The sequence below is a fragment of the Podarcis tiliguerta genome (genome assembly GCF_965153285.1).
Source record: "Podarcis tiliguerta genome assembly, chromosome: 10".
NCBI lineage: Eukaryota > Metazoa > Chordata > Lepidosauria > Squamata > Lacertidae > Podarcis > Podarcis tiliguerta.
This window is the reverse complement of record NC_139543.1, coordinates 63,734,896-63,761,667: the sequence shown is the minus strand read 5'-3', so window position 1 is coordinate 63,761,667 and position 26,772 is coordinate 63,734,896. Positions and strand designations below refer to the sequence as shown.

The window sequence follows — 26,772 nt, the reverse complement described above, 5'->3', positions numbered from 1 at the left end:
CGAAAAATATGGTAGCTCCTTCAACAAACCTTTGCTGTCACCCTTGTCTCACCCCTTTCCTTTGCCTTGCTCACTCTGGAAACAGACTGTAGGCTCCTTGGGGCAGCAATCTCTTTTCCTTTTCTTTCTCTCTTTTTGCTAATTTGCAAACATGCCATGCTCATATTAGGCTGCGGTCTGAAGCGCACTTCCTAGGGAGAAAGCCCCAAGGGGAAAAAATGTCTAAAATTGTGTTTGTGCTTTTCATGTCTTAGGGATGGGGAACATGTTACCCTCATAGTGTTGCGAGAATCCAGCGCCCACCAACCCCAGCCAATATGGGCAATGCTCAGGTATGATAGGAGCTGGAGTTCAGCAATAAACAGAGGGCTGCAGTTTACCCACTCTTGATATAAACAATGAGCATCCAGGGGAATGTTTTCTGGAGGTTTTGCCATTCTCCCATGAAGATCCCATTACAGGCTTTCTCTCTAGCTGTTCTCCCCCCCCCCCCTCCACAACTAAGCAAGGGAGCTCTTTAGTGGGAAGGGAAAATAAAGCTTTGGCAGTAGTTCAACAGATGCCAGCTCTTTCCCTGACACCAAGTTCATCATTACATAAGGCAGAAGACACTCTTTTCCATCTTTGACCATGTGCTTAAAATAGCCACAAAGAGCCAATTGATCTTCTACGGTTCCTTACACTGCCTGGATAGCCTGATGACGACGTTCAACTACTATATGGAAGAAAATGTAATGGTGGGAATGGCTGCCACAACATCTGTTTTGCTCTTGGCACAGGCTTTGACCAGACAATTCTTGCCTCAGTTGCCTGATTGAGAATGAAAGGCTTCTGCGGCCCCTCCTAGCACAGCTCGTGTTCTTTCCGCAGCATCACAAATCACTTGAGGAATTCTGTTATCTGTTAAGTTTCCCTGCTGACCTTGTCAGGCTAGAATCATATTAGCAGCCCTGTGTGAGTATCTGCAATTTGCAACTTCCAATGGGAATGCTTTGAGAAAGCAGAACAATGTATTCATTCCCAGTGATGTGTCCCAAAAACATGATAGGTTGGATACACACACACACACGTTATTTGATTGGGAAGGGAGAGGAGAACAGCCACTGAGTGTTCTTTCCCCCTTTATTAATATGTGTGCTTTTGTTAGTTTCATGACATTTGTATACAGTTGTACCTTGGAAGTTGAACAGCTTAGTTCCCGAACGTTTTGGCTTCTGAACGTCGCAAACCCAGAAGTGACTGTTCCAGTTTGCAAACTATTTTTGGAAGCCGGACATCTGACGGGCTTCCACAGCTTCTGATTGGCTGCAGGAGCTTCCTGACACCACGTTCATCATTACAATCTCAGTGTTTCCATTTACGGGACGTGGGTGGCGCTGTGGGTAAAAGCCTCAGCGCCTAGGGCTTGCTGATCGAAAGGTCGGCGGTTCGAATCCCCGTGGCGGGGTGCGCTCCCGTTGTTCGGTCCCAGCGCCTGCCAACCTAGCAGTTCGAAAGCACTCCCGGGTGCAAGTAGATAAATAGGGACCGCTTACTAGCGGGAAGGTAAACGGCGTTTCCGTGTGCGGCTCTGGCTCGCCAGAGCAGCAATGTCACGCTGGCCACGTGACCCGGAAGTGTCTCCGGTCAGCGCTGGCCCCCGGCCTCTTGAGTGAGATGGGCGCACAACCCTAGAGTCTGGCAAGACTGGCCCGTACGGGCAGGGGTACCTTTACCTTTACCTTAAAATTCCATTCTGTTTCTATAACGTAGGTTTCCGAAGAAATCTCCATGTATATAGGCTTCCTAAAAATATATACCATCATTCAGAGTTATGTGTGCATCATTTAGGCAAACATCCATACACTTCCCTTATCATTTGCGCTGTGTCTTTGTGGCTTGCAGTGAACCATTTTCTGAAAGATTACCCACACCGGGAGTTGTAATATTTGCATCCTTTGTCTACCGAATTTGGCTCCCCCACTTGTCTTGCTTCCTTCTTCCTTTTGCGCCCTTGAATAATTTTCTACTTCTCCCTGCTTGTTCTTCTTCCCTGTCCAGCTTGAGGCACATGTATTATCTATGTTTGGGGGGGGGGGGTTATCATCAACATTATTATGCATGTGTACAGTTTGAAAAACTGTAGCGGAGGAGGAAGCGTCTCCAATCCTCCAAGCAGCAGAGTCGCACCTCCTGATCATTCCACTGGCATTCTCAACCGATCTTGTCCGCTAGGACAGTTGGGAGTCTGCTGTGTCCATTGAGCCATGAGCAGAGTCTCCAAAGTATAAATACGGAGTAGGATCTCAGCAGTAGACCTTAACCCAAGCCTTACTTCTTGAAGGCACCAGTGATATCTAAGCTGGAAGTAGAGGAGCGGGATTAAGATCAAGCCATGATTGTCAGTACTATGGCACTAGGGCAGGGTTTCCCAAACTTGGGTCTCCAGCTGGTTTGGGACCACAGTTCCCATCATCCCTGACCACTGGTCCTGCTAGCTAGGGATGATGGGAGTTGTAGTCCAGCAACAGCTGGAGACCCAAGTATGGGAAACCCTGCAATAGAGGCTTGTTGTGAAATGTTTTGGTGCTGGCTCTGTGTGGGGTCTTCATGTTCTTTCTCCATATTATTCCCATGCTTTTGCATGTCGAGGTCCCCAGGGCCACCCCAATAACTCACACATCACACAGAATTTTTGTTTAAGATTTTTGGCATAATTTTGGCCACAACTTTATTAAAATACAAATTTGTGAGTGGTTGCTTAGGTATTGGTTGCGACTATCTGCCCCCACCATGGGGGGCAGTCTGACATTCCGCACGATGCAAAAGTCAGAATAGGGGAATACACTTGGGGGTAGCAACGGAGCAGGGAACCTGCCCTCACCCCAAATGCAACCAGGAGCTCATTGCTATGGCCCGAGCCCCCTTGTCAGAGTGGACAAGCAATAGTTAGCCCCCAATTCCTTTAACGGAATCCCTTGCAGCAGCAGCATTAGAGTGGCAGGCACAGCCAATCCATGCCCCTCAACCAACCAAACCATAAACCAATGCCTAACCGCGAATCTTACAAGTTGTGACGATTTGCTACGCAGTAGGCAAAAACCAAATGGCCCCAGCCAATCAGCCAGATGGACAAAATTCCTACCGGCCCCTGCCCCAAAGCAGACGACCCCATGACAGGCATAGCAAGGTCAAAGCGAACAACCCTATTCTAGGGAAAGAGGGATGGGCAATCCGATGCACAGGCAAAAAGAGGAAGCCCTAGACTCGTGCAAGAGGTTTTAGCATTTCTAGCTGTCAATCAACAAATGGCAACATTAACTTCATCCCAACAACAAGGGAAGCCCCAATCGCATCAGTGGCCAACAATCAATTAGCCCACCCCCAACTTTGGAGTGTCCTGGCGGCAGTGGCGTAGCGTGGGGGTGCAGGGGGGGCCGGCCACACCGGGCGCAACATCTGGGGGCGCGCGCTCGCGCTCGCAGCTCTCTGCCCCTACCTGGCTCACTCACTCTCTCACACTGCAGTGCTGGCTGTGCAAATCCGATCCGAGCCACCGGGTCGCCACCCACTGTGGAGGGGGGTGTGTGTGCCAGGATTGCGGTGCGGTGCGGAGAGAGAGCGAGGGACTATCTGGGGGAAGGACAGTGCAGCGGGGGGCGCAAATTACTTGCCTTGCCCCGGGTTAGGGGGCTCAAATTACTTGCCTTTCCCCGGGTGCTGACAACCCACGCTACGCCACTGCCTGGCGGCCCCCACCACAACAAGTGCTCTCCGTGAAGGAGAACACGCTTTCTCCAATAACATAATGGTTGGTGTCTTAGATACACATTGACGTAGATAACTGGCTACAAGTAAGAGTAACAACAAGTCTACTTGTCTGCAGTTAAAATGTTTCTAGGGTTACAAATGATCTTTGGCAAGCCAGACTATTCCTAGGAATGGGGCACTGTGTATCCATTCCGTTTTCCTTTCCTACAATTGTGTTTTCCTCCCCTCTCTTCTATGCAAGTTTTGTACAGCCAAAAAAGACCAGCACAAGAAAACAAAACACAGCGCTGTTTTTCAATTTTTATTTATTATAAATTTTTGGCAAGTCCTCGGGAGCAAAAGGAGTACAGTACGGTGGCTGTACTGAATTGCAATCATAGATAAGAGATTATGTGGGTAGGAGTACTGGGAAAATGAGCAAAAATGGGAGGAATCTGAACATCGGCATCATTGTTTAAGCACGTACAACTCTGAGTGCCGAGTAATCCATTTTGATTATAAGCCACTCTGTCAATGAATTGTCTAACTATTGACACAGCGCGATAAGATAGCATTGCAATCTCAGAGGTCAGGTGATATCGCTTTGCAAGTGGCCAGGCAGAATGTCCAATAATGGTATCTATCCTGAGAGGGACGCAAGAAGGAATTGGTCCCAGCAGGTTTGAGGGAAAGGGCCTAGCTACAATTGTTTCTGGTGTACAGGGTTCAAATGACAGGAATTGTGGAAAGAGGAGCTGGAGTGAGTCCAGAGAAGACTAGGATGGGGCATCAGAAGAAAACAGAACAGATGCAGAGTGGAAACAGCGAGGCCATTTCCTGTGCGATGCAGTGGGGGCCACGATGGAGCAGAGGTTCAGAATGGAAGATGGCAGACTATGGGGCTGTTGGAGACAGTGGGACTCGGAATACCAGCTGCTGGGAGTCATGAATGGAGAAAGCACTGTTGCTTGTAGGCTTCCTAGAGGTATCTGGTTCACTGCCAGGAGAGCAAGATGCTGGATGAGGTGGACCTTTGGCCTGATCCAGCAAGGCTCTAATTATGTTCTTATGAGGAACCACCCATCAGCATAAGGGGTTCTGACATGGGGTGGATAGCCAAGGGCTTGAGGCCAAGGGTCTCCTCAAATACGATATGATACAATAATCTTTATTGTCATTGTCCCATGCAGAACAATGAAATTGAAAAAAATCTACATCAGACATTCAAAAACCAACAAGCCTGCTGTCCCAGGTATCCCAGCCTGGTTAACCCCCTAAAAACTCTGATACCCCATAATTAAGTACAATATACTCCCATAGAGACTACCTTACACTGAGTTTAGAACCAAAATCAGATAGAAACTGTTTCTCAGGCGGCTAGTCCTAGTCTTCATAACCCTGTACAGTGGTACCTGTGATTACGTACTTTATTCGTTCCGGAGGTCCGTTCTTAACCTGAAACTGTTCTTAACCTGAAGCACCACATTAGCTAATGGGGCCTCCCACTGTTGCCGCACCACCACCACGTGACTTCTGTTCTCATCCTGAAGCAAAGTTCTTAACCTGAAGCACTATTTCTGGGTTAGCGGAGTCTGTAACCTGAAGCGTATGTAACCTGAAGCGTATGTAACCCGAGGTACCACTCTATAAAGAATAAACTGGCCTTTAGTTCTTAACTGGCCTTTAGTTCTTAACCCGAGGTACTATTTCTGGGTTAGCGGAGTTTGTAACCTGAAGCATATGTAACCTGAAGCATATGTAACCCGAGGTACCACTGTACCTTCTTCCAGAAGGCAGAAGCTGAAAGAGATCATTTCTGGGGTGCGCACTATCCTGCACTATCTCTGCAGCTTTCTTGTGACACCTGGACGCATAGATTTAATCCAAGGTGGGAAGAGTGCACCTAATTATTCTCTCTGCAGTCTTTACAACTCTGGACAGCATTGTTTCCCCCCTGACCATTGCAGCTCCCAAACCACACACACAGACCACAAGTTAATACACTCTCAACAGTACAATGGTAAAATGCCATCAACAGGTCCTTTGAGTTATTATTTTCCCGGAGGATTCTCAGAAAATATAACCTATGCAGAATGGAGAGCTATGTTGCACTCCCTCTGCACCCTGAACGTGCAGAAATCAGAGGTGCAGCCATCACATTTTTTCATATGCAAAGCTATGTTATTCTGTAGGTCTAGTTTTACATCTGAGCTTAAATGTTTGTTAGCAAGAGAGAGAAGACGGTGTTCATCATCAAAATAAGAAACTGCTACAGCTGTTGCGAATCGCCCTGCATTGGAATCTGGGCTTATCTGCACTTTTCAGAAAGGGTTGGTTCAACATCTGTCTTGATGCTTTCTGACATTTGGCAGACTGGGCAGGCAGCTCGGTCAGTAGAGCACGAGACTCCCAATCTCAAGGTTGTGGGTTCAAGCCCCACGTTGGGCAAAGTATTCCTGTCTTGCATGAGGTTGGACTACATAACCCATGTGGTCCCTTCCAGCTCTACAATTCTATGGTTCTTCTCCCAGTCTTCTCTTCTCTTTATTTCTCCTTTTACCTTCTTTTACGGTATGCCCCACAGAGAAATTTACGGTCTGCAAATAAAAACATCCTGAAGATCCCAGGCCACAGAGAGGTTAGGCTGGCCTCAACTAGAGCCAGGGCTTTCTCAGCCGTGGCTCCAATCTGGTGGAACGCTCTGTCACAAGAGACTAGGGCCCTGCGGGACCTGACATCTTTCCACAGGGCCTGCAAGACAGAGCTGTTCCACCAGGCCTTTGGTCAGGGTGCAGCCTGACCCCCTCCTCTGGCAATCTGCACAGAATTTTGCTTAATGGTTGCCATCAATTTGATTTTAAGTTATTTTATAATGAATGTTTTTAGAATGTTGGATTATTTTGATTGTTGTTAGCTGCCCTAAGCCCAGCTTCGGCTGGGGAGGGCGGGATATAAATAAAAATTTATTATTATTATTATTAGTAGTAGTAGTAGTAGTAGTATCTTTCCACAACTCTACATGCATGATTTTGATTGCCATAAACTGAAGGGTGGGACGAGGGATTTGCTTGGTCTGCTGTTTGCTAAAGACCAACTCAATGCTTCTGAGCGTGATTTTGGATGAAGAATGCAACTACCAATGGAATTCATGCTTCTCCAGATTTTACAATAGATTTTCAGTGCACAAAAGCATGTGGTTTGCATAAACAATGTGTACAACAGGCACATTTGACTGGTGATGGCAGTGAAAAGTGTGTATTTAATGCATGGCCTTGAGTCTGCATTTCCAGCATCATAAAAACCTAACAAATTAGAAACCTGCGCTGATCTGGAGAACTGATTCTCTCAGTCTTCCAATAATTGATTCCTCTTGTCCGCAACCTCAATTGGAAAACCACCCAGCATGTATTTTCAAATCTACCAGTGAAATAGTGTAAGAACACATAATTAAATTTGCTACACGAATAGATATAGCTGCTTTGTGCAAAATTACTTCTTCAATCCATGTATGCACAAACATGGAGAAGCTTACTGGGATATAAGAAGTTCTTTCTTGTCCATCTATGGTGGTAGAAAGGCCTGCCTTCTGATCCTGTCTCTTTGCAGATGTTTCAGGAAGATAGCATGGCTTTAATAAAAAAAAAAAAGGTTCCAGAAATGGTTGACTGAACTTAAGGCATGGAAAATTAGTTTTGTCAAGATGAGGATGAGTGTCATTGGACTTGCCTGTTTTTGCAAAGGGAAAACCAAACTAAGTGAAATATATGTGTAGCAGAGCGCAGTATGGATGGTGCCAGACATATTTGACAGCCCTCATAACTCCCCTAAAAATGAGCGTGAGAAGAGTCTGCTTGATTTAGTCCAACACCCTGTTTTCACAGGGGCCAATCTCTGTTTCAGGGCATGGACAGGCATCAAGGGATATTTGTGGGATGTAATCCATGGGTGCAGTCAAATGCAACATTCTTTATTTCCCTAGAATGGGCACAAGCAGGGGGTTACATCCAGTCAGTGTAACTTCCTGTTCCACTGGTCTGGAGCTTTCTCCCGCTGCATGTGATCTGGGAGGTGGGCATGGCCCCGCCTGACTCCTTAAAAGAGCCGAGCCATGCAGCCATTTTATCAATCTTGATCAGTCTGTCTTTCACTTGCTGCTTGTTCTATCTTTTACTGCCATTTTGTTGTCTTAATGTAATTTTGCTGTCTGCTGGCCCTCAGCCAGCAGCACGTGAGTTCAGCCTCCCTACGAGATGAACTCACACAGTTTCTTTGTGTAACTACTAAGCAAAGCCTGCCTTTCAGAGATCAAACCGTGAACTGAAATGTGAGTAAACTTTTTGTTACTTTACTCAGAAAGACTCTCGTGTCTTTATTCTTTTAAGAGGGATCAAAAGGGGACACCAGGAAATAATCTGAATGAAGAGATTCAAACGACTCTGCAAACTAGCTTCCAGCTATATTGAGGGGATTTTGCTCTGCTACATCACTTACTAGCGTGAGTGAAAGAAGGATAATAATTATTCAATATATCCTTTCCTACAATCCTTAACATTCCCATAATATTCCCCCTCTGATACATCCCCACCCCCACCCTCTGGTGCTGGAGCATACTCTGGGATGACTTTTGAGGTGGTATCCCACCCCAGCTATCCTGGAATACCCTCTAAGTGTCCTGTTTTGCACAGGAAATCCAAGATTGACAGAAGCCACCCAAGCTCTGATCCGAATTCCAGGTGTCCCATTTAGGTTTCTGTGCTCTGGCCATCCCAGAGTGCAAGACCAAAAGATAGGTCTGTGTGTATGTGTGTGTGTGTGTATATAATTTGTTGTTGTTGTTTAGTCGTGTCCGACTCTTCATGACCCCATGGACCAGAGCACGCCAGGCACTCCTGTCTTCCACTGCCTCCCGCAGTTTGGTCAAACTCATGCTGGTAGCTTCAAGAACACTGTCCAACCATCTCGTCCTCTGTTGTCCCCTTCTACTTGTGCCCTCCATCTTTCCCAACATCATGGTCTTTCCCAGGGAGTCTTCTCTTCTCATGAAGAGTACTGGAGACTCAGCTTCATGATCTGTCCTTCCAGTGAGCAATCAGGGCTGATTTCCTTAAGGTCCTCCGTGGGGCATACCGGCAGAGGCGGTCCCGTAGGTACAAGGGTCCTAGGCCGTGATAAAGGATGCTATCCTGCTGCCAGGGCTGAAGTGAATTTCAACAGCCAATCCAGCCAACCTCTGTCTCTGCAATGGGTGTTGGTGGTGGAGGAGGCAGTTGGTCTACATGAGACAGCAGTGTGTCAGTATTGCACATGTTTAAATTGCAAGCCAGTATTCCGAGCTCCAAACCGTCTTGAGTGCATTGGCACAATAAATGTTGGCCCAACAAGGGTAATAAACAAGATTTGCTATTTTCTCCTGCCCACATTGTGTCTAAACCCCTACCACCACAGCTTTTTCTGATCTCGAGTAAAATTTATTTCTGGAAACGTCAGGGGTGGTTTTCTTCTCGGACATGGTAACAATTATTGTTTCGTGGTAACAATACCAGTGCCCGTTCCAATAAAGTCCCCATGATCTACTTATGAAGTTCAGTTATGTCCAGAGCCTGTTGATTTATGAGTTGTGGTTGTACCTCAAAGAATGTCGAGGTCATCTTTTTTAATATATATTTTTATTTTTAAAGAATTAAGTTGGGCCAACGTTAAGAAGCTAGCTTTTCCGGCTAATGGAGCTGCAGAATTATTGCTCTGGAAGACTTTTGTGTCGAGCAATTAGCTGTCCAATATTTGCATGCTTTCAGACTGCACGCAAAGATGTCTGTTTGTTCCTTTTGTTTGTCAAAGTGACGCCGCAGCCAAACCGAAGACCTGTGTAATCTGCAAGGCTGGGAGGAGGCGAAGGGAAATGATCTTTCTGTTTAGTGTTTGTCTTGGAGACGTTACCATGCAAAATCACGTTTTCTTAAAAGGGAGAGGGGAAGAGGCAACCCCCCCAAACCCCAGTATTGATCTGGGCCAGGTGTCAAAACAGCACTTACTAGCCCCTTCCAGGGATCTGGAGGATGACAATTCTATGTAATGAACCCATCTTAATAGTGACATCACTCAAGACTCAAAAAAACATGAAGTATATATATTTTTTGTAGCCTTTCCCTCCTCCCCTCCTGGCAAAGAGGCCCCATACTTGAAGCTGCCAAGCGTTGATGATTATTTTTATGGATCGTTTGTATGATTTTGGAGCTTTGTCCATAGCCAAACAGAAAAAAATGTTTTATGGGCAGTTTGTCCTCTCTTCTTCTTCTTCTTCTCCTCCTCCTCCTCCTCCTCCTCCTCCTCCTCCTCCTCCTCCACTCTGGGCACATTCAAACCACAAATGTAAAACCTTTGGGGATGCAGTCCTGCAAAGGTCATAGGGCTCGACTTAACACGATTAAGAGCTAGTTTTGCATACAACAATAATAATATTATAATACAGTGGTACCTCGGGTTAAGTACTTAATTCTTTCTTAACCTGAAACTGTTCTTAACCTGAAGCACCACTTTAGCTAATGGGGCCTGCCGCTGCGCCACCACTGCACAATTTCTGTTCTCTTCCTGAAGCAAAGTTCTTAACCTGGAGCACTATTTCTGGGTTAGTGGAGTCTGTAACCTGAAGCGTATCTAACCTGAAGCGTATGTAACCTGAGGTACCACTGTAATACCCTTATTGTCAATGTACAATCTGTGTACAATGAAATTAACCGAACCTCCCTCCCCCCCCCAAACACTCAATCTCATTGCACTCTGTGTGCTTGTCGCACAACACACCAACTCCGAAAGTCAGTTGCACTATATTATTATTATAGTGAATTATATACATGTTGTGCACTGTTCTTGGGCTTTCGGAATGCTGTTGGTGATTAAAAAAGAATCTGTCAGACACTCGCTTTTAGATATATGTGGTGAAGCTGAGAAGAGTAGATTAACAATTTATGTTATTTTTAAGGGGTTAAGTTGCAGATTTTATAGGTGGGTTGATACTGTGAATAATTTAACACTGTAGCTTACTATGTCTTGCACTGTGTAATTTTATTTATTGCTTGTTATTGTGAGTTGTACTACATTTAATTTTTGTGTTTTATGGTTGTTAAATATGTGCCTTGCATTCTCCATTATGTTGCTGTGGTGTCATATGTACTCTACGTTTAAAGGAGTATTTTATCACTTTAGCTAGTCTTGGCTTGTCCCAAAGATTCCTGGGAGCTACAATTCTCAGAATTCCTGGGAAGATGAATTTCCCAGGAGCATTTGGGAGAAGCTATGATGATTTAAAGTGGCATGATACTACTTTAAATGTATAGTGCAGATGGGCTCCAAGTTGTTAATCATCCTGCAACCTTTTGACAAGGGATGTTATATAAAACCATTAAATCTCACTTGTCTCTTTCTGTAAACCTCAGTTTAATTGAGTGTAAGCCAAAATATTAAGTGGTCTACAAGTTAATAAAATTTCTAGTGCAGAAAGGAGGAAAGGAAGCAAAATGCAAATGCCATTTCTGAAGGTAGAGTGGTTTCCCCGAGAAAAACAAACTTCAGTTTGGCTTTATTTCCCCCCCTTCCACCGCTGTGGTTGTTGAAAGTCATAGTGGGAGGCTGTGCTGCTGGTCCCAAGACTCATGGCAGTGAGGTGCAGGGCCTTTTTACTGGTGGCACCTTCCCGGGAGAATCTGCTTGCCAAAGAGATTAGTGGGGCAATCCTGACCCTGTTCGGAAAGCAGAACCTTCTAATGTTACAGCCATCATGTCAGAGGTAGCCTTCAATGAGGAGACTGTGGTTGCCCTCGGGTCATGCTTGTGGGCTTCCCATTGGCAGTGTTAAATAGTGGGCAGACATAGCAGACGACTCAGTGATTCTTCAAACAGCTCTTGTTTATTCACAGGCCAGAACAGAACTGAACTGAAGGGTTCAGCCAGCCTGCTTATATAGACCTCCAGTACCACTCAACTGTAACAACGTTCTGTAACTATCCAATCACTGAACGTCACTTTCCATCCCTTATTTGCATAGGTGGACCTGAGTGAAAACTATCTACAGCATCCCCCTGCTGAGACCCAGGGTGAGAATTTCAGTACATAACAGGCAACATCAGGTTGGCATATTTGAGAACAGGTTTGCCGGACTGCCTGTGGCCTTGATTGAGCAGGGCTGCTCTTACGCTCTTACCTTGCGTCTCCTACTGCAGCTAATTGTCCCTGGGGAAATCCTGACTGCTAACGAAGAGGCAAGGTAAACAATGGATAGAGAAATGCAGCCAGCTGCTCTACAACCCGTCGCCAATGCGCACGCTGCAATTTCCGTTGCTTGTCTCCCGGGAAGCTTCAGAATTCTCCAGGGTCGGGAATGATCTGCACGCGAAGCAGAATGCTATGGTGGTAGCATGGATTGAATCGTTCTGGCTGCAGGTGGAGGGTCATATATTTGAACCTCTTCTTCTCTGTATTAATGAAAAACAGAGCAGAAAACTTTGCGACTTGGTTGTTTGTTTATTGGGGTTTTCTTCTGTTTTACACAGGGGAGTGTTGAAAAGCAGCATGCCTCAACTGTAGTCTGAATTGGTACAATCCACTCTGCCTCCTCTTTAAGAGCTAGCATCGGAAGTTAGCTTACACGTGGTGGTAGCTTGTAGAGAAGTGTTTGGCAGCTCAACTCTGCTGTCGCTGTGGTTTCCCCTTTAAGCATCTCTTCTAATTTTACTGTGTTAATGTTCCTTTTTCCGATATGCCTCGTAGTGTGTGCTGCCTTAAGGATTTTTTTCCCTTCCTTTTTTTGCTGACATTATAAACATTATAGTGGTACCTTGGGTTAAGTACTTAATTCGTTCCGGAGGTCCATACTTAACCTGAAACTGTTCTTAACCTGAAGCACCACTTTAGCTAATGGGGCCTCCTGCTGTCGCCGCGCCACCGGAGCACGATCTCTGTTCTCATCCTGAAGCAAAGTTCTTAACCTGAAGCACTATGTCTGGGTTAGCGGAGTCTGTAACCTGAAGCGTATGTAACCTGAAGCGTATGTAACCCGAGGTACCACTCTATAAAGAATAAACTGGCCTTTAGTTTCAAAATGGTGAGTAGCTTCTGCGGTCAGGGAAGAGTGGTGGAAACAGACTGTTTAAAAATTAGGGTGAGTTGTACTCTTCCTTTATTACTCTGAAAACTGAAATCACTTTGGAAGATGGAAAGATGGGACGAGCTCCCAGAAGCTGACCTTAGATAAACTTCGAACTCTTCCCCAAACTTGAGAGAATTAGAAGTTGCGTAATGTTTTGAGCCAATCTGAGCACTTGGAGAAATGACCGCCTCAGTTTTCCCTTCAACAAAAAAAGGGGGGAGGGAGGGAGAGGTTAAAATGGCTGTAGGGGCAGAGTCCAAGGCAGGAATGAGCCCACTCCATGGGGATGGAGACCCCAAACCTCAAATTTAGGTCGAGATCCAGCAGAGAGGAAGGTTTGGGAACTTGTTAAAACTCCTGAGGGTTTTTTTTTGGGGGGGGGGGGTGTTAAGAGGCCGCTGAATTTTTCATCCAAGCCTATGCTTGTTGTTGTTTAGTCATTTAGTCGTGTCCAACTCTTCGTGTCCCCATGGACCAGAGCACACCAAGCACTCCTGTCTTCCACTGCCTCCCACAGTTTGGTCAAACTCATGCTGGTAGCTTCGAGACCACTGTCCAACCATCTCGTCCTCTGTCGTCCCCTTCTCCTTGTGCCCTCCATCTTTCCCAACATCAGGGTCTTTTCCAGGGAGTCTTCTCTTCTCATGAGGTGGCCAAAGTATTGGAGCCTCAGCTTCACGATCTGTCCTTCCAGTGAGCACTCAGGGCTGATTTCCTTCAGAATGGATAGGTTTGATCTTCTTGCAGTCCATGGGACTCTCAAGAGTCTCCTCCAGCACCATAATTCAAAAGCATCCATTCTTCGGCGATCAGCCTTCTTTATGAGGCCTATGCAGACCTCACTAACTTCCTCAGTTATATGTGACTATAAGGTAGATAAGGGGGATGATTTTATTTATTGAATTTATATACCACCCTATACCCATAGAGAGACTTTTGAAGGCTACAGTGGTACCTCGGGTTAAGTACTTAATTCGTTCTGGAGGTCTGTTCTTAACCTGAAACTGTTCTTTACCTGAAGCACCAGTTTAGCTAATGGGGCCTCCTGCTGCCACCGTGCCACCGGAGCACGATTTCTGTTCTCATCCTGAAGCAAAGTTCTTAACCCAAGGTACTATTTCTGGGTTAGCAGAGTCTGTAACCTGAAGCGTATGTAACCTGAAGCGTATGTAACCCGAGGTACTATCAGTGCCTACTAGACATGGTGAGTATGCTCTACCTCTGCCGTCAGAGACAATGCGCTTCTGGATATCTGGGAATCACAGATGGGCAAGAGTGCTGTTGCACCCAGGTTCTGTTTGCAGCCTTCCCATGTGGTTCAGGTTGGCCCCTGTGAGAAGACAGTGGGATTAGATGGAGCCTTTTGCCTGACCCGGCCAGGTTGCTCTTAGGTTCATAGCTGTCAAGTTACAGATTTGAAAATAAGGGACCAGCAGCCTTGAAAATAAGGGACCAGCAGCCAAAATACAGTGGTGCCTCGCAAGACGAAAAGAATCCGTTCCGCGAGTCTCTTCGTCTAGCGGTTTTTTCGTCTTGTGAAGCAACCCTATTAGTGGATTAGCGGATTAGCGCATTAGCGCTATTAGTGGTTTAGCGGCTATTAGTGGCTATTAAAGGTTTAAGGGATTAGGGGATTAGCTGCTAAAAGGCTATTAGCAGCTTAGTGCCTTAGAAAAAGGGGGTAGGGAGTGAAAAAAAATCGCAAGAATCGCAAGACATTTTCGTCTTGTGAAGCAAGCCCATAGAGAAATTCGTCCTGCGAAGCGCATTGAAAAACGGAAAACCCTTTCGTCTAGCGGGTTTTCCGTCTTGCGAGGCATTTGTCTTGCGGGGCACCACGGTAAGGGATTTTAGTCAGCCAGCTGAAATACAAAGTTAAAAGGGACCAGATATTTTTGGAGAGCAGCGCCGGTTTTTAGCTCTTTGTTTCCAGAGGTTGCTGCTCAAGACACCAGCTGATGAAACACTGCAATTAAATAACTACAAGCAGCAACCACTTTTCGCACAAAACGAAGCTCAAGCTACGAAGATGCTGCTTCAGTCCTGTATCTTTTCTCTCGTGCTCCATCTGCAGCTCTCAATTCCATCAGGTGGGGCGGGAGGAAGGGGGGCGTAATAGCGCCCAAAGTAAACCTGCAGATCAGACCAACTATGCTAGTCTACCACTACAAATCTATGGGAGAAGCGCTTGTGGTCCTTCCCTTGTAGCCCTTGGAACAACTGCCCACGCCTCCTCCTCCTCTTCCTCCTCTCTCTGAACTGCTTTCTCTATAGTTGCCCTCGCTCTCCTCTCAAGGCACCTCAGCAATTCATAGGCCATGCCAGGCTGCCCATCTCATTCGGGTCCTTCGGCGGCACAGCTGCAGTACAGCCTACCGGGAGCGGTGGCGAAGGCGAAAGGGGAGGCCCCAGGCAGAGGTGCTCAGTTCGGCGGTCGCAAGGAGAATGGCAGCAGAAGGGCCCGAGGCTCCCGCCAGTCCCGGCAGGGAGGGGCTCCCAGGGGCTGAGGCTGGTGAGAGGAGGCCGGAGGGGGGCGGACCGGGCAGCCAAGCAACACATTTGGAGCCTCCCTCCTCCCTGGCTGGCAGGGAGGGAGGGAGAGGAGCGGCTTCCTTTGAAACCCAGGAAATTTAAGGGACATCCATCAATAAGGGACAGCAGTGGGACATGGCCCTGGGATAAGGGACTGTCCCTTCAAATAAGGGACGCTTGACAGCTATGCTTAGGTTCTTCTTATGCAATTGACAGAAAGCTCTGCTGAAGTCCAGCTGTGAGGAGATTCTGTGCTACTGTCACTGATTGCTTAAAATGCAGGTGACATGATCCACACACCCCAAAGCCATTGGAAGTTCTCCGCTCCTCTATCCCATGTTCACCCCTGCAGCTGTGCTGTGAAACTTCTCTGTAGGATGCTCAACGCAGAAAGTTCTCTTTCTAAAAACATAATCTTTATTAAATTTTCTCTTTTACAATTTAAAATATTCATTTAAACAACCTCAAAATATCAATCACTTCCCCTCTTCCTTTTCCGTGGTTCATTTTTCATAACATAAATCCCTGCATATTTTACATAAAATAAACCGTACAGTATTCCTCTATTACATCCACCCAAACTTAGTTACACTGTTGAATTTATCTTAATGCTGCCCACATTTTCAAATGTACACAATTTCGCACCATATATTCAATCTTCTTTAAATGTATGTTGTTGCTGTTCTCTTATTCTATGAGTTAAGTCCACAAGCTGTGCATATTCCAACGCAGAAAATTCCCAATCCTTTCCTCATGGACACATCCATTCACAGCATCACATGCCTTGCACAATCACTATCTTCTTTTAGGTGGCAGGCAATTTTTTCCCCTTTTTAAAAAACTCTTAATTTGGAGGGTTTGGGCAAATCTGTGGCCTCTTTTCAGTAGGGGAGCTGTGTGAGATCTGCCTTTAGTATGACTGGATGTGTATTTAGGTTTGCATTTTGTATAACTTGGATACTGGTTATAACCTTTGTACTGTTTTGTGTGATGGCGCAGTGGGTTGCTTCCTGTAAATAAGTGCTATAAATAATACTAACCACATATGAATGCTTTTTGCACATTAACCCAAACTGCACATATATAATTGTACACATAAGGTGGCACTAAACTATCTGTTACTCAGAAAACTCCCAATAAAATTAATGTGCATGACTAAGGACTGATGGGACGTGGGTGGCGCTGTGGGTAAAAGCCTCAGTGCCTAGGGCTTGCTGATCGAAAGGTCGGCGGTTCGAATCCCCGCGGCGGGGTGCGCTCCCATTGTTCGGTCCCAGCGCCTGCCAACCTAGCAGTTCGAAAGCACCTCAAAGTGCAAGTAGATAAATAGGGACCGCTTACTAGCGGGAAGGTAAACGGCGTTTCCGTGTGCAGCTCTGGCTTGCCAGAGCAGCGATGTCACGCTGCCCACGTGACCCGGAAGTGTCTTCGGACAGCGCTGGCCCCCGGCCTCTTGAGTGAGATGGGCGCACAACCCTAGAGTCTGTCAAGACTGGCCCGTACGGGCAGGGGTACCTTTACCTTTACCTTTAAGGACTGATAATTTCAGGTCTGCTCTGACTAAACTTTAGTTGAATGCAATCCATATTCAGTCACACAGAACACTGAAAACACTTGAACTGTAGCATAAATCAGAAAAAATAAATCAGACGTGTTAGGACCTGCCTAACTGTTATGTACTGAGCTGAATCCTAGAACAATAGGATCCAGAATGCAGCAGTCTGATTGGTCCGCAGGAGTCACCCAATCCATCTCCAGGTGGAAGTGAATCAGCGTTCACTGACTGGCCTGCAGGAGCAGCCAGTAAGGCTCCTGGAGGAAGTGAATCCGCAACCTACAGGAGCAGCCCAGAATTAGCCAATCACGTGGGGGCCCATTGTGTAAATAATGTATATATAGCTAGACGTTTTGGGGAAAGTTTTATTCATTGCTACTATGAGCTGAATAAAGAGCATGAAATTCACACTCGACTCCGAGGATATTTCACTAAGCAACCTCACAAAGTTGTAATAAAAACTGAAGGGAAGATGCATGCTGTCTCGATCTTTTTGGAAGGAGGTCAGATGTTTTTAAAATGTAATGAATATTTGGACATGGGTTTGGACTCTTCCTGGAGTTCAGTCTGAAAAGCAAGGGCCATTTCTCACGGCAAAGGAAGAAATCTGCCCTTCTATTGTTACTAATGTTTTGCTAACATTAAACATGACCTTTTTGTTTCGTAAGTGATCTGACTTGGCTCTTTGGAACCAGCCAGGTCTGAACGGCCTGCCTTCCCTGTTCCTCTCCAGAACTGCTGTGGTTTTTTACCCGGGCATCTTGCCAAAGTTTCTAAACTTTCCAAGAGCGATAGTGAGATTTCTGCTTTTACTGAAGATTAACGCTAATATTTACAAGCATGATTGAATGTGTTTGGTATTTTTTTGTGGGCGGGGGAGGGATGTTGAGGAGCCGGGATGAATAACCAGCTTATGAATAATGTTGGCCTCCAACTGGGAATTTTTAATGAACTGTAGCAGCAACTCAACTGGCGATCAAGCAAATTGAATTTTAAACGGCGTAAAAACCCGACACACACCAATCAATAGGCCACTTTCTGCGATGCTTTTTAATGCGTTGCTTGTTCCTCCAGATGCAATGGCCTATCTTCAAGAAAGTGTGTGTGTGTGTGTGTGTGTGTGTGTGTGTTTCAGGTGCTGTGGACAGAATCCAGAAGTATGTTTGCTTGTACAAAAGAACTAGCAGCAGGGCCGAATTTTCTCTGTTGTAGTTCTTTATTGTTTCAGTAGTTTGCTCCGTGCTGCTTCTTAGCTCTGGTTTAACTAGAACCTCTAAAATTTGCCATATTTTTTCGTGTATAACATGCCCCCGTGTATAAGACACCCCCTATTTTTGGGGACTCAAAAGTAAGAAAATGGGGGGGGGAGAGAGATTGCTTCCATGTATAAGACTATCCCCCTTTTTAACATTATTTTTTAGTAAAAAAAACCCTAATATTATACATGGAAAAGTATGATACAGTGGTACCTTAGGTTAAGTACTTAATTCGTTCTGGAGGTCCGCACTTAACCTGAAACTGTTCTTAACCTGAAGCACCACTTTAGCTAATGGGGCCTCCTGCTGCTGTCGCAGCACGATTTCTGTTCTCATCCTGAAGCAAAGTTCTTAACCCGAGGTAATATTTCTGGGTTAGCGGAGTCTGTAACCAGAAGCGTATGTAACCTGAAGCGTATGTAACCCGAGGTACCACTGTAGTTGGAATTAGAGCATTTGTGGTGTCACAGAAATGCATTAGGCAAGCCATATGGCCTCCTTTACAGAGGCGGGGGTTATTGTTGTTTTCCTTTTGATTGTGTATTTTGTGTTTTTATGTTGTGTTTTATCCTGTGAACAGCCTTGAGACCTGCCGGTGTAGGGCGGCATACAAATTTTAATAATAATAATACTTGAAGTGTGCCTGGTCTTGTGCATATAGAGTCATCTAGTTCAGGGTTTCCCAAACTTGAATCTCCAGTTGTTTTTAGACTACAATTCCCATCATTCTTGACCACTGGTTCTCTTAGCTAGGGATGATGGGAGTTGTAGTGCAAAAACAGCTGGAAACTCATGTTGGGGAAAACTCTTACCTAGTTTCTCCCACTCCTGTGCACTCCACAGTTAATTTTAAATAGGAGGGTCTGAATTAACAGAAGATGGCCTTGAATTTTAAGGGCTGTCAGAAGACCGTTCTTCATTTGAGGAGTGCCTTGGTCCGGTTCATGGGCGATTGAAGTCCTGGTTGGGGACATCGGGACCGGGGGCAAGATGGCGGGGTGGGAGCAGGAATGGGAGTCCAGAAGCCAGGAGTCAGGAAGCCAAGAGTCCGAGGGTCAGGAAGCAAGGAGTCATGAAGTCAAGGGTCCGAGGATCAAGAAGCAAGGAGTCATGAAGTAAGGGGTCTGAGGATCAAGAAGCAAGGAGTCACGAAGTCAGGGGTCCGAGGATCAAGAAACAAGGAGTCACGAAGTCAGGGTTCTGAGGATCGAGAAGCAAGGAGTCACGAAGTCAGGGGTCCGAGGATCAAGAAGCAAGGAGTCACGAAGTCAAGGGTCTGAGGATCAAGAAGCAAGGAGTCACAAAGTCAGGGGTCCGAGGATCAAGAAGCAAGGAGTCAAATGCAACAAGGCAGGGAACGTGTTGCTGTGGCAAAGAGCCGAAGGCAAAATGCCTACCTAATATCCCTTCCCGGCTCTTGCCACCAGGTGCTGTGAGTTTCCAATCAGCCTCACCTGTGAGACCACGCCTTGCCTCTTCAGAACTAGCTTAGGAAGGCCCCAGTCCTTCAGAGTCCTATTGGTCACAGGGCCTGGCTCCTGCACACACACCTGACAAGGAGATGTTCATTTCAGATCTCATTTAAAGATAAAAACCCTTGAGAAGGAAGACTAGCTGGGCACCAGGATTGCAGACATGCACGTAGACAGTGTCTTCCCCACTGTGGTAAGATATATTGCATTGCAATATGGTAGGAGGAGGACACCTGATGCAAGCATTTTGCTAAAGCTAAGATCTCAGTCTGGGTGGTGCTTGGATATGGGGGGGGGGGGTCCACCTGAGAACCACATTCTTTCCTGGGCATTGTGTAAGGGGGTACTCTAATGTGCACACAAAACAGGTAATCTGGATCACATCAATATTTTGTGAGGTGTTTTAGGCTCTGTTTGTGCGAAATAGTAAACCCAACAGAGCAAAAACACCCAAGTATTCAGGCTGTGGGGGGCTGGAGATTGATACCAGTGTGGTGTAGTGGTTAAGAGTGGTAGACTCATAATCTGGGGAACCGGGTTCGTGGCTCCGCTCCTCCACCTGCAGCTGCTGGGTGACCTTGGCCCAGTCACACTTCTCTGAAGTCTCTCAGCCTCACTCACCTCACAGAGTGTTTGTTGTGGGGGAGGAAGGGAAAGGAGATTGTTAGCCGCTTTGAGACGCCTTAGGGTAGTGATAAAGTGGAATACCAAATCCAAACTCCTCCTCCTCCTCCTCCTCCTCCTCCTCCTCTTCTTCTTCCTCTTCCTCCTCCTCCTCCTCCTCCTCCTCCTCCATTCTCCATTCTGGAGCAGCTGTGATAAGCCATTTTTTGCCTTATAGTGGGTTATGCAGACCTGGGCTCATGATTTGTCTCCTCCAAACCCAGAGCTGTAAACTAGGTGCAGGGGACCTTTGGCCTTCCAGATGTTTAACTTATATCTCCCATCATCCCTCATTGTTGGCCATGCTGACTGGGGCTGACATTACTCACAGTTCAGCATATTAGGAGAAATTCGCCCTAGATTGCCAATGAGTTTTCACGAGGACTTCAAAAAGAAAAAAAAGAAAACAGGATAACAGGAAGACAGAGTGAGAGATAAAGGAGGTGCTGTGGGATTGGTGGAAGTCAATGTCTTGTTGTTTTAGTGTTTATAACATTAATTTGTAAGATATGGATTTGTTGTTTTGTTTTGTTTGTCTTTTTAGTTTTCGAATGTTGTTTTTTTGTGTTGCGTATAGTTATCTTTTGATATCTTTTGTGTTGTTGTTGTTGTGTGAAAAATACTAATAAAATTCTTTTTTTAAAAAAAACAAATAATAATAATAAATTGAAACTGTTAAGGAGGACTGAAGATTGCAAAAATCAAGAAACCAAAAATGACACATTTCCCCATTCCAAACTGGTGTGGAAACTTGCAGGGAAGGGAGATATTGCAGTCAAAAGAAAGAGCCTCTAAGTTATGCAGAGTTTCTTTGTCCCCAGCTGTGTATATATTTTGCTTGCACAACATTTTGTGTGTGTGTGCCCCTCCCTTTCTTAAAAACTCTTTTATGGAATCTTTGTTTCAGAGAATCTGATACTGGGGTGTATCTCGAAAATCACTTTTTATTGCTCTTGTCTTAATCTGTGCAAGCTGTGATTTCTTTGTCATAGCGCCTTGAGCATTCCAAAAAAATCACTTTATCTGCCTAAATGTAAAACAACAACAACAAAAAAAACCACCCCACTCATTTCATGGAATTATATTTCCCGCAAATAATGTGCCAGACCTGATTGCGAAGGAGGACTGGAGAGTTTGCATATGCTTTTTGGTGATTCATCATTTGACGCAGGGGTTCAGAATCTCTCTCGGGGTGGTGAAATGCTTTTAAAGTGTGTCAGTGGGTTGTACTGGACTGTGCAGAGACTTCAAAATAAACAACCTGTGAATTGTAATAGGATTACAAATGACGATGCTTCCAGCTGTGAAATAACATTCTGAGTAGCGTCTTGCAGAAGGGTCCATAGTGCCCCTTGTCACCAATTCCTTTAGCTCTATCAGTCTCCAGTCTCTCTGATCCAGTGAATCCACAGCTCAGCTGGACCCAAGGCCCAGCATTCTGTTTTGAATGATGGTTGCCTTTGAAGAGAGCCAAATTTAGGCTCCTTTAATGGAAGAGGGAACCTCTGTTGCATGGAGCTCCATGTAGGTGCTTGGGAGACGCTCAGGACCCTTGGATGACTGAATTGCTCCCCGCCCACACACCTTCACTTTTTGAAAGCTAAAATCTTACTCACATGTCTTGATTCCTTTTACGTTATTATTGCTGAAAGCAGACTGAGGTTAAGTGCAGCAGCTGACAGGTAGCGGTCAAATTTTTGCCAAGAGGTATGTTAGTACAACACTGCTTTGACCTCCCTCACTGCTCCCCCTACTCTTAAGAGCTGTTTCCCAGGTGAAAGCAAAGCTAAGGTTGTGTCGTGGAATAACCTCTCAGTTGACTGAGTTGCTGACATTAGCTGTTCTTAGGTTTCTATATTGGGCAGTACAGTGGTACCTCGGGTTACATACGCTTCAGGTTACAGACTCTGCTAACCCAGAAATAGTACCTCGGGTTAAGAACTTTGCTTCAGGATGAGAACAGAAATCACACGGTGGTGGTGCTTCAGGATGAGAACAGAAATAGTGCTCCAGTGGCACAGCGGCAGCGGGAGGCCCCATTAGCTAAAGTGGTACCTCAGGTTAAGAGCAGTTTCAGGTTAAGAACAGACCTCCAGAACAAATTAAGTTCTTAACCCGAGGTACCACTGTACAGGCTTTTAGGATAGGTGGAAAGTTCCTGCATCAAAATGGCTACTCTGCCAAACTCAACCAAATAAAGGGCTTTGGTGAGTTGCCAAGAAAAGAACAAAGTTAAGCTTTCAGGACCAGGATTTTCTCATTCCAGGTTGTCAGGAGCTGGAGTCAGGTAGAATCATAGAATCATAGAGTTGGAAGAGACCACAAGGGCCATCGAGTCCAACCCCCTGCCAAGCAGGAAACACCATCAGAGCACTCCCGACATATGGTTGTCAAGCCTCTGCTTAAAGACCTCCAAAGAAGGAGACTCCACCACACTCCTTGGCAGCAAATTCCACTGTCGAACAGCTCTTACTGTCAGGAAGTTCTTCCTAATGTTTAGGTGGAATCTTCTTTCTTGTAGTTTGGATCCATTGCTCCGTGTCCGCTTCTCTGGAGCAGCAGAAAACAACCTTTCTCCCTCCTCTATGTGACATCCTTTTATATATTTGAACATGGCTATCATATCACCCCTTAACCTCCTCTTCTCCAGGCTAAACATGCCCAGCTCCCTTAGCCGTTCCTCATAAGGCATCGTTTCCAGGCCTTTGACCATTTTGGTTGCCCTCCTCTGGACACGTTCCAGTTTGTCAGTGTCCTTCTTGAACTGTGGTGCCCAGAACTGGACACAGTACTCCAGGTGAGGTCTGACCAGAGCAGAATACAGTGGCACTATTACTTCCCTTGATCTAGATGCTATACTCCTATTGATGCAGCCCAGGTGATGTTCAGCAATAAAAAACCCCACTGGTGTCAGTGAAGTCAACTCGTACTTCAAAGAAACCAAAACACTGCAGGCCAGTAATCCCAACAGGTCTCCCCCAGTGAAGCAGTTGCAAGGACTGAAGGTCCTCACTTTCCCACAGTTCCCGAAGTCTCCTCCTCTCTAGGGTTCCCCCCCCCCTAAGCAATCAGAGACTGTGCCTGAGCACAACCAATCTCTCCTCTGCTCTCTTCATTTCTCTGCATGTTCTGGGGCTGGCACCCCCAAACTCGACCCTCCAGATGTTTTGGGACTACAACTCCCATCATCCCTAGCTAACAGGACCAGTGGTCAGGGATGATGGGAATTGTAGTCCCAAAACACCTGGAGCGCCGAGTTTGGGGGTGCCTGTTCTGGGAGATGGGGAGGGGAGCTGGTAGCAGCAGGAGGGGGAGACTCCCTGGACTCTTCAGCAGCCTGCCTCATCTCCTGGTCCCTCTCCTCTCCTGCCTCTGAGTCTGTATTGTCCTAGGTCAGATTATTGCAACACGTTTTACCTAGAGCTGCCTCTGAAGGCAGGTCAGAAATTTCAGCTGGTGCAGAATTTGGCAGCCAGGTTGCTCAGCAGGACATAATGGTTTGAGCTTATTACATCAATCCTAGGCCAGGTGCACTGGCTGCCAGTTACATAGGGTTGGGCATCACCCTACCAATATACCACAAAGCTGCTGAACTTTTCAATAAACAAATTACCAACTTGTCTACCTTCCCCTCCCTCATACAATATTTGTTGTTGTTTTGAAAAACCCTGACATGCTTCCAAGTGAATTGTTCCGCAGGTGTATAGTTTGCCTGTAATTCTCTCAATTCTCTCTCTCTCTTCTTCTTGCATTGCTGTGACACTGATTTGTTTTAGCTGTTTTTAACACTGGATTTTAATGTTGTTGTAACCCACCCTGAAGGGGTGGCGCTGTAGGTTAAACCGCAGAGCCTAGGACTTGCCAATCAGAAGGTCGGCGGTTTGAATCCCTGCAATGGGGTGAGCTCCCGTTGCTCGGTCCCTGCTCCTGCCAACCTAGCAGTTCGAAAGCACGTCAAAGTGCAAGTAGATAAATAGGTACTGCTCCGGCGGGAAGTTAAACGGTGTTTCCGTGCACCGGTCTGGTTCGCCAGAAGCGGCTTAGTCATGCTGGCCACATGAATCGGAAGCTGTACACCGGCTCCCTCGGCCAATAAAGTGAGATGAGCGCCACAACCCCAGAGTCGGCCACGACTGGACCTAATGGTCAGGGGTCCCTTTACCTTTTAACCCACCCTGAGAGCTACTAGTGAAGAGTAGGTAATTGATTTAATAACCCGTACACACATATATGCACACAGGGATCATAGTAGGAAATGTTATTAAAATTTTCACAATACAGTTGCACCTCATAAGTCGAACGGAATCTGTTCCAGAAGTCCGTTTGACTTCCAAAACGTTCGGAAACCAAGGCACAGCTTCCGATTGGCTGCAGGAAGCTCCTGCAGCCAATCGGAAGCTGCGGAAGCTGCATTGGACGTTTGGGTTCCAAAGAATGTTTGCAAACCAGAACACCCACTTCTGGGTTTGCGGGAAGCAAAACATTTGAGTCACAAGGCATTCGACTTCCGAGGTAAAGGTAAAGGTACCCCTGCCTGTACGGGCCAGTCTTGACACTCTAGGGTTGTGCGCCCATCTCACTCAAGAGGCCGGGGGCCAGCGCTGTCCGGAGACACTTCTGGGTCACGTGGCCAGCATGACAAAGCCGCATCTGGCGAGCCAGCGCAGCACACGGAAACGCTGTTTACCTTCCCGCCAGTAAGCGGTCCCTATTTATCTACTTGCACCCGGAGGTGCTTTCGAACTGCTAGGTTGGCAGGAGCTGGGACCGAGCAACGGGAGCGCACCCCGCCACGGGGATTCGAACCAGTGACCTTTCGATCGGCAAGCCCTAGGCGCTGAGGCTTTTACCTACAGCGCCACCCGCGTACCACTATACAATAAAATTAAATATAGAACAAATAGAATAAAAAAAGAGAAGAGAATCAAGAATTATATCTAGAATAATAATAAAAAAGTTCCAGATATTTTTTAATTCATTTCTTCTAGATATAATTTTACTGTGAATTTTTAAAGAAAAATTCGTACAATGCACACAGGTATCTGAAGTGTGTGTGTGTGTGTGTGTGTGTGTGCGTGTGTGTGTGCATGCATGCTCCTAGTCTGTTCCCTTTAGCATGCAGGCTTTTGGACAATTCTGAGCTTTCTAAAGTAAACATTGTGGTGGATCTTGCGCAGAATTGTTCCAAAAACCACAGCCCAAACTTTTATCAGTTTATTCGCCCCACAGCCTTGAGGTGTAGAGGTCCATCTGATAAGTGAGGATTGCAATTTCCTGTCCCGTATTGTGCATATCTATACAGATTAAATCCCTTCTGAGCAAATTTCATTTCCTTCCCTCTGTGGAAAATTGCCCTTTTAAACAAGCGCATCGTGGATAATAGCTTTTTATGCAATTTTTTTTTAAAAAAATATATATACTTTTATAGTTCCGAAAACTGTAAAGCCGGTTTACTCTTCTTCTTTTTGGGGGGTTGGGATATATTTTAAGTCAATCTGTTTGTATATCTGATGCTTCTGCTCCGATTTATTTAATATCGGCAGCACAGTTATGAGAACGGTGAGCGAAAATTAAGGATTACTCCATGTACAGTTTTATCACCCAGTGCCAAGGTGGTTAAAGGTTTGTTTGAGTAAACTGCAGTCAACTTACTGTCTTTTTTTTATTGACCAAAGATTCTCTAGTTATTTTCCCACGGGGAACATGGTTCAAATTAAGATTGCTTCTGGGATAAGCACTGGCAACTGGGTCTGCTATAAGCAGCAGATCTTCGAGCAATTTTGGGTCATCCTTCGTATTTAATTTCGGTCGTTCCATGAGAGAAAAGGGATATGTTAGCAGAGATATGAATTGCCTCTTTCCCATCAGTCTATGTGTGTTCCGTCACACCTCTGTCCTGTCCCATTTCCAGATTATATCTCTATTCCATGCATAAAAAGTCACACCTAAATGCATATTTTTGAACTTGTTTTCTCTTAGACCACATTTAGAAATGCATAAAGGTAAAGGTACCCCTGCCCGTACGGGCCAGTCGTGTCCGACTCTAGGGTTGTGCGCCCATCTCACTCAAGAGGCCGGGGGCCAGCGCTGTCCGGAGACACTTCCGGGTCACGTGGCCAGTGTGACAAAGCTGCATCTGGTGAGCCAGCACAGCACACAGAAACGCCGTTTACCTTCCTGCCAGTAAGCGGTCCCTATTTATCTACTTGCACCCGGGGGTGCTTTCAAACTGCTAGGTTGGCAGGCGCTGGGACCGAGCAACGGGAGCGCACCCCGCCACGGGGATTCGAACCGCCGACCTTTCAATCAGCAAGTCCTAGGCACTGAGGCTTTTACCCACAGCGCCACCTGCGTCCCTATATGCATTTAGAAATTTAGAAATGCATATAGCGTTGTAAATTAAAAGGCCCCTTGCCCTGCCTT

At 46.0% G+C, this 26,772-nt stretch overlaps 2 protein-coding genes across 19 annotated transcripts in view; one reads left to right on the top strand and one right to left on the bottom strand.

Annotated features, from left to right (window-relative positions):
• CELF2 (CUGBP Elav-like family member 2) overlaps window positions 1-26,772 on the top strand; it is a 523,411-nt gene that overhangs the window by 12,010 nt on the left and 484,629 nt on the right. The window lies entirely within an intron of this gene.
• Window positions 17,514-26,772, bottom strand: part of LOC310659256 (uncharacterized protein) — a 516,050-nt gene continuing 506,791 nt past the window's right edge. Inside the window, exon 5 of the transcript XR_014502666.1 lies at window positions 17,514-17,525. The gene's annotated coding sequence lies outside the window, so the exon portion shown is untranslated. The remainder of the gene's footprint in view (window positions 17,526-26,772) is intronic.